Source organism: Oncorhynchus clarkii, chromosome 5 (genome assembly GCF_045791955.1).
Source record: "Oncorhynchus clarkii lewisi isolate Uvic-CL-2024 chromosome 5, UVic_Ocla_1.0, whole genome shotgun sequence".
Classification (NCBI taxonomy): domain Eukaryota; kingdom Metazoa; phylum Chordata; class Actinopteri; order Salmoniformes; family Salmonidae; genus Oncorhynchus; species Oncorhynchus clarkii.
In genome coordinates this window covers 96054414-96063640 of record NC_092151.1, presented here as the reverse complement: position 1 = coordinate 96063640, position 9227 = coordinate 96054414, and positions in this window count along the sequence as shown.

Sequence of the window (9227 nt, the reverse complement as noted above, 5' to 3'; positions counted from 1 at the left end):
ATTCATTTGTAACACTTTCAATTAGACATAAGGGGGCGCACAATTGGTCCAGCGTCGTCCGGGTTAGGTCGTCTTTGGTCTGAATGCCAAGTGTCATGTCTGGAGGGAACCTGGCACCATCCCTACGGTGAATCATGGTAGTGGCAGCATCATGCTGTGGGGATGTTTTTCAGCAGCAGGGCCTGGGAGACTAGTCAGGATCGAAGCAAAGTACAGAGAGAACCTTGATGGAAACCTGCTCCAGAGCGCTCAGGACCTTAGACTGGGGCGAAGGTTCACCTTCCAACAGGATAACGACCCTAAGCACAAAGACAAGACAATGCAAGAGTGGGTTTGGGACAAGTCTCTGAATGTCCTTGAGTGGCCCAGCCAGAGCCTGGACTTGAACCCGATCTAACATCTCTGGAGATACCTGAGAATAGCTGTGCAGCGACGCTCCCCATCCAACCTGACAGAGCTTGAGAGGATCTGCAGAGAGGAATGGGAGAAACTCCCCAAATACAGGTGTGCCAAGCTTGTAGCGTCATACCCAAGACGAATCAAGGCTGTAATCACTGCCAAAAGAGCTTCAACAAAGTACTGAGTAAAAGGTCTGAATACTTATGTAAATGTGATATTTCAGTTTTTTGTTTGTAATAAATGAGCAAAATGTTCTAGAAACCTGTTTTTGCTTTGTCATTATGGGGTAACGTTTGTAGATTGATGAGGAAAACTGTAATCCATTTTAGAATAAGGCTGTAACGTAACAAAATTAGGAATAGGTCAAGGGGTCACTTTCCGAAGTCGCTGTACACACACTTTGGAGGATGTGATTTTGCTTGTCGCTATTCGTTTGAAAGAGTTGCTATGTCTCTTTTTTTCTCTCTCTCTCCAATTTCATCAAATCCTATTAAGATCTTGTCTCCTCACTGCAACTTCCCAACGAGCTCGGGAGAGGTGAAGATTGAGTTCAACATGCGTCCTCCGAAACATGACCCGCCAAACCATGCTTTTTAACAACCGCCCGCTTAACCCCGGAAGCCAGCCGCACCAATGTGTCAGAGGAAACACTGTTCAACTGACGACCAAGTCAGCCTGAAGGTGCTCAGCCCGACACAAGGAGTCGCTAGAGTGCGATGAGCCATGTAAACTCCTGCTGCGTCAGGTTCAGGCTGGGTCTAGAGACAGGATACTCAGGCCCCTGCTGCGTCAGGTTCAGGCTGGGTCTGGAGACAGGATGGAGGTCAGGCCCCTGCTGCGTCAGGTTCAGGCTGGGTCCGGAGACAGGATGGAGTTCAGGCCCCTGCTGCGTCAGGTTCAGGCTGGGTCTGGAGACAGGATGGAGCTCAGGCCCCTGCTGCGTCAGGTTCAGGCTGGGTCCGGAGACAGGATGGAGTTCAGGCCCCTGCTGCGTAAAATTCAGGCTGGGTCTAGAGACAGGATGGAGCTCAGGCCCCTGCTGCGTCAGGTTCAGGCTGGGTCTGGAGACATGACGGCTTTAACTGGGGTCTCCTGGGGCCCTGGTGGGGCCACCCTGGAAACGCAGTTGTTGCGTATGGTTCTGCAGCATGGGGTACTGTGGGGCCTCTGTCTGGAACCTCCTTCAGAGAGAGAGAGGTTAAGAAAGTGGCATTTCTCCATTTGACACCGTTGATGCCACCAACTGAGTCACACGGAGAGATGCCCCCAACTGAGTCAAACAGAGAGATGCCACCAACGGTGTAAAAATGTGTGAGAGTAGAGAGTCAAATCACATAGTGTCAAGAAAAAGCATGTGAACCCTTTGGATATACCTGGATTTCTGCATAAATTGGTCATAAACTTTGATCTGATCTTCATCTGGGTTTTCATGTCTTTATTGAACACACCGTGGAAACATTCACAGTGCAGGGTGGAAAAAGTATGTGAACCCTTGGATTTAATAACTGGTTGACCCTCCTTTGGCAGCAATAACCTCAACAAAACGTTTTCTGTAGATGCGGATCAGACCTACACAACAGTCAGGAGGAATTTGGACCATTCCTCTATACAAAACTGTTTCAGTTCAGCAATAGTCTTGCGATGTCTGGTGTGAACTGCTCTCTTGAGGTCATGCCACGGTATCTCAATCGGGTTGAGGTCAGGACTGACTGGGCCACCCCACAAGGTGTATTTTGTTCTTTTGAATCCATTCTGTTGATTTACTTCTGTGTTTTTGGTCGTTGTCCTGTTGCATCACCCAACTTCTGTTGAGCTTCAATAGGTGGACAGATAGCCTTGCATTCTTCTGCAAAATGTCTTGATGACATGTCTTGATGACAAGCTGTCCAGGCCCTGAGGCAGCAAATATGCCCCAAACCATGATGCTCCCTCCACCATACTTTACAGTTGGGATGAGGTTTTGATGTTGGTGTGCCGTGCCTTTTTTTCTCTCCACACATAGTGTTGTGTGTTCCTTCCAAACAACTCAACTGTAGTTTCATCTGTCCACAGAATATTTTGCCAGTAGCGCTGTGAAACATCCAGGTGCACTTCTGCAAACTTCAGATGTGAAGCAATGTTTTTTTTGGACAGCAGGGGCTTCTTCCGTGGTGTCCTCCCATGAACACCATTCTTGTTTAGTGTTTGTTTTTTTAGAGATGTTAGCATGTTACAGATATTTCTGTAAGTCTTTAGCTGACACTAGGATTCTACTTAACCTCATTGAGCATTCTGCGCTGTGCTCTTGCAGTCATCTTTGCAGGACGGCCACTCCTAGGGAGAGTAGCAACAGTGCTGAACTTTCTCCATTTATAGACCATTTGACTGATGAACATCAAGACTTTTAGAGATACTTTTGTAACCCTTTCCAGCTTTATGCAAGTCAACAATTCTTAATATTAGGTCTTCTGAGATCTCTTTTTTTTTAAGCATAGTTCACATCAGGCAATGCTTCTTGTGAATAGCAAACTCACAATTCGTGAGTGTTTTTTATAGGGCAAGGCAGCTCTAACCAACATCTCCAATCTCGTCTCATTGATTGGACTCCAGGTTAGCTGACTCCTGACTCCAATTAGCTTTTGGAGAAGTCTAGGGCTTCACATTCTTTCCCTAACCTACACTGTGCATGTTTAAATGACATATTCAATATAGACAAGAAAAATACAATACTTTGTGTGTTATTAGTTTAAGCAGACTATGTTTGTTTATTGTTGTGACTTAGATGAAGATCAAATTTTATGATCAATTTATGCAGAAATCCAGATAATTCCAAAGGGATCACATACTTTTTCTTCCCACTGAGTAGCTAACGTAATGTTAGGAGAATCCATACACTGAGTAGCTATGCTAACATAATGTTAGGAAAATTAAATAAACTGTATAATATAGAGTAAATAAACTGGATAATATATATATAGATTAAATAAACTGGATAATATATATAGATTAAATAAACTGGATAATATATATAGAGTAAATAAACTGTATAATATAGATTAAATAAACTGGATAATATAGATTAAATAAACTGGATAATATATATAGATTAAATAAACTGGATAATATATATAGAGTAAATAAACTGGATAATATATATAGATTAAATAAACTGGATAATATATATAGATTAAATAAACTGGATAATATAGATTAAATAAACTGGATAATATATATAGAGTAAATAAACTGGATAATATATATAGATTAAATAAACTGGATAATATATATAGATTAAATAAACTGGATAATATATATAGATTAAATAAACTGGATAATATAGATTAAATAAACTGGATAATATATATAGAGTAAATAAACTGGATAATATAGATTAAATAAACTGGATAATATATATAGAGTAAATAAACTGGATAATATATATAGATTAAATAAACTGGATAATATATATAGATTAAATAAACTGGATAATATATATAGATTAAATAAACTGGATAATATAGATTAAATAAACTGGATTAAATAAACTGGATAATATATATAGAGTAAATAAACTGGATAATATAGATTAAATAAACTGGATAATATATATAGAGTAAATAAACTGGATAATATATATAGAGTAAATAAACTGGATAATATAGATTAAATAAACTGGATAATATAGATTAAATAAACTGGATAATATATATAGAGTAAATAAACTGGATAATATATATAGAGTAAATAAACTGGATAATATATATAGAGTAAATAAACTGGATAATATATATAGAGTAAATAAACTGTATAATATAGATTAAATAAACTGGATAATATAGATTAAATAAACTGGATAATATATATAGATTAAATAAACTGGATAATATAGATTAAATAAACTGGATAATATATATAGAGTAAATAAACTGGATAATATATATAGAGTAAATAAACTGGATAATATATATAGAGTAAATAAACTGGATAATATATATAGAGTAAATAAACTGTATAATATAGATTAAATAAACTGGATAATATAGATTAAATAAACTGGATAATATATATAGATTAAATAAACTGGATAATATATATAGATTAAATAAACTGGATAATATATATAGAGTAAATAAACTGGATAATATAGATTAAATAAACTGGATAATATAGATTAAATAAACTGGATAATATATATAGAGTAAATAAACTGTATAATATAGATTAAATAAACTGGATAATATAGATTAAATAAACTGGATAATATATATAGATTAAATAAACTGGATAATATAGATTAAATAAACTGGATAATATAGATTAAATAAACTGGATAATATATATAGAGTAAATAAACTGGATAATATAGATTAAATAAACTGGATAATATAGATTAAATAAACTGGATAATATATATAGAGTAAATAAACTGGATAATATAGATTAAATAAACTGGATAATATATATAGAGTAAATAAACTGGATAATATAGATTAAATAAACTGGATAATATAGATTAAATAAACTGGATAATATAGATTAAATAAACTGGATAATATATATAGAGTAAATAAACTGTATAATATAGATTAAATAAACTGGATAATATAGATTAAATAAACTGGATAATATATATAGAGTAAATAAACTGTATAATATAGAGTAAATAAACTGGATAATATAGATTAAATAAACTGGATAATATAGATTAAATAAACTGGATAATATATATAGATTAAATAAACTGGATAATATAAGTTTGTCCTATCTCTCCGTACCTGTTTTTATTAATCATCCAACTTCTTACAAATTCTTAAAATAATAGTCCTGTACAAGGTATTTCCATAGCTGGTAAATAAATTATTATAAGTCAGCTGACTGACGATACTACACTTTTTCTGAAAGATGCTAACCAAATTCACATATCGATCAATGTGATACAATCCTTTTCCAAAGCATCTGGTCTATATCTTAACATTAATAAATGTGAACTCATAGCTGTCAAAGATTGTGTGACACCTTCATATTATGGTATTCCAGTAAAAGAAGAACTTACATATTTATGCAGAACCATTACAACGGATCAGAAGTCTAGAGGCTTACTACATTTGAACCCTCTTATTAAAAAAACCCAGAAGAAACTAAATCAATGGCTACAGAGGGACTTATCTTTAAAAGGTAGAGTCCTAATAACCAAGGCTGAAGGTATCTCTAGACTAACATATAGTGCTCTATCTTTATATCTTGACGGTAAAATAAGCAAGGAGATAGACCAGATGCTTTTCAACTTTCTGTGGAGAAACCGTACCCATTACATTAGGAAAACTGTTGTAATGAAAACTTATGAATATGATGGGCTGAATTTTCTGGACTTTACTACCTTAATACTTTTAAGATCAATTGGATAAAACAATTCCTAAGAAGACACACTTCCATGTAGAATTGTATTCCTCATCATGTCTTCTCTACTTTTGGTGGCCTTAACTTCATGTTGTTTTGCAATTATAATATTGACAAAGTTCCAGTGAAATGTTCTGCTTTTCATCGGCAGGTTTTCTTGTCAGGGTCCTTAATTTATAAACATAATATTTCTCCACACAGATATTATATATGGAATAATCGGGATATATTGTATAAAAATACTTATTTGTTTTTGGAATATTGGTTTCTAAATAATATCCTGTTGGTGAGCCAACTGGTAAATGCAGAGGGTCTTTTACTCAGTTATAAGGAATTCTTATCCCTTTACAAGGTCCCTGTAACACCTAAAGATTTTGTAATTGTTTTAGATGCCATTCCCTCAGTGTTGCTCTATTATTCAGGAACGTGTCAAGACCTGACCCTCAGAGCCTACTTTCTATTGACCCTGTTGACTCATCAGTAGGAAAGATTTGTTTCTCTTTTGGTCCATTCAACAACAGAGCGATACAAACCTTGTTTCAGCAGGATGTTGTATGACCTTATTGGATTGGATTTATTGATAATATCTGTTGGAAAAAAGTTTGGATATTGCCACACACATACCAACAAAATACCAACAAAATTAAGGAAGTTTCCTTTAAAATTATTCATAAATATTGCCAACCACTACAGGTATATGAAGAAGTTTAAGGAAAATCAACTCAAATTGCTCCTTTTGTAATGACCAGCCAGAAACAGTGTTGCATCTTTTTTGACAATGTATTCATGTAAGAAAACTGTGGCAAGACATCAGTAGATTTATAATTGAACACATTTATGAAGATGTAACACTATTGTGGAGAGATGTACTGCTTGGATTCTTTATCTACGATAGGAATAAGCTGAAACATTTTTATGTAATTAATTTCATTATTCTTTTGACCAAATGTCATATTCACAAATGTAAATTTACAAACAAAAAAACACATTTTCTTACCCTACAAAAATAAATTGAACTGTATTTTAAGACAATTAAATACCCCACTAACAAAAAATCTGTTAGAATTATAAGTATATGTATGTCCCTTAAGGTCCTTGTGTAATGTGATATTGTACCCCCTAGCTCAATTGTCCATTGTATACTATCCATATATACTTGTGTTCCCTCATGTACTTCCTGTATTGATTTGTTGTTAAAAAAAAGAAATCGAACCCAGCATTTATCATTGGTCCCTAACCGGCCGGTATGGGTAGCCGTTTAGGTCAAATGCTTGTCAAAAAAAGATACACATAAAATAATAATTTGACATGTCAAATAACACGATTATATTATAGAATGTTGTGTGTGAAAGCCAAGCGCCACCAGCACTGTCAAAGTTGTACAAAATAATATTACAAACAGGCACCCACACCGGCCACAATGTGTTTACAATACCACGTTGGTAATAACGCATGATTTGTTCCACCCAATGGGAAAACGTCTGTGTGAGCATTTGAAATGAGATCAGGATCAAAACTGCTTGGAAATATGTTTGATACAGATGTTATTAGCAACCTCTGGGGGTAGCTAGCTAGCTTTAGCTTGGTACCTAGCTAGCATCGATGCAACCAGCCTGAAAACAATGACCAGTAGAAACTGCAGTCATTTTCAATATTTTTTAGCAATGATTTAGGAATCCATGAGAGTAAGTATTAGCTAGGTAGCCACTTGTTGTTCCCCTATTGAAATCGAACTTCATTTCATGAAAATAACTAGCTATCCAGCTACTTAACCCTGTTGACCACAGCTAACGTTATAAGCAGCCAGTTAGCTTCATCTGGCTAGAGAGGCGTGAACCGGAACCGTGCTGTGAAGCTATCCACAATAAGGATTATCCACAATAGTGGAATTTGCCGTTTTCCTTCAAAATAAAAGTTCCTCGTTGAAAGTTACGCAGGTTACACAATTGATGGAATCATGCCATATTTAGACTAGATAATATTAACAAGGTTAAAGGGCTGGAATTTATGGAGCAATAAAATAGTGTATCAGTCTGCTCCTTAACACCCACAGAACGCAACTTTTTACGCAAATATTAGCGTCGTAGATCTTATTGTGGCACTTTGACTGTGGGAAAGTCCTCAGAGTTATCAGACTCCAGAAAATACACTTGGTATTGTTTTTTCTCTGGAATATTGTTCAATACATAGGTTGACAGGTACAATACATGTGGCTCAATTCACAGTGGTTTCAGAGTCCTGCAATAAGTGCCTCGACGCTAATGTTCTGTGGGTGTCACTGGGTAGACTGATACCCCATGTCATTGATCCACAATCCATAGGGTAAGGCTGTACAGTGAAACAAGTATGCAATCGATGCAATTCTGAAGTCTAATACATCCACAGTGGGATTTCAACAGATTTTTGTCAAATTAACAAATTATTGTCTTTTTTTAAAATTTATATAACAACAATCCAACCTCGTTTCGCATGATATATTCCATTAAGGCATGATTCCACTATTCGTATTCATTTGTAACACTTTCAATTAGACATAAGGGGGCGCACAATTGGTCCAGCGTCGTCCGGGTTAGGTCGTTATTGTAAATAATAATTTGTTCTTAACTGAATTTGCCTAGTTAAATTAAGGTTCAATAGAATATATATATTTTTATATTCTATTTTCTTTTTAAGGCGAACAGCAAATTCCACTATTTAGGCTAATCCTTATTGTGGCTAGCTTCACATAGGTGGGGTCTGACCATTCATCAAATTAGAACTTTTTATAAATAAGGGGTATTTTACATGATGACACCTAAATAGATAGTTAGCTAGCTAACTATAGCTACTGAAACAGATCATGTCGTTTTGCTATGTTTTTTGGGGAAGAACATTGTTTGTGTCCATTAGCTAGCTAGCTTTTTTATAGCCAGCACCGTCCATAGCTTGGGGGAGTGTGTCTGCGGTCGTGAGGCAGCAGCCGGTGAGCGAAACAAAACTTTACCGGCATCATAGCACACGTATCAGTGAATCGTTGTGACATATGAAATACGAGTGATAGTCTAATCAATGTGAATGATTACATGACGTGAGAGTCATATTCAGGTCCTGGTTGGTCAACAAGCTTATTTGACGCTTCGAATAGTGTAAAACGGCGTTCCATACCAGCGAGGTAAATCAAGTGCACCCCACACAGGCAAATGGCTTGTTCTGATTGGTTAAAGAAAACCGGATGGCTGGTTAGGGGTTGATGACCCTTCGTGAACGCCGAATATTGTGTGTAAATTATGAAGAAATAGGGTCAGTAATGTGAAATCCCTATAAATTGAACAATTTTAAACTCCCATTTTTATTAGATTTTTTTTTTTTAGCAAAGCGTTAATTTAGAACTGTCTGTGAGAAAATCTTGTGGAAGATTACGGTTGAGCACCCCTAGTTACGTAATGGGTTAGTTCATCATTACTGTACAGCGG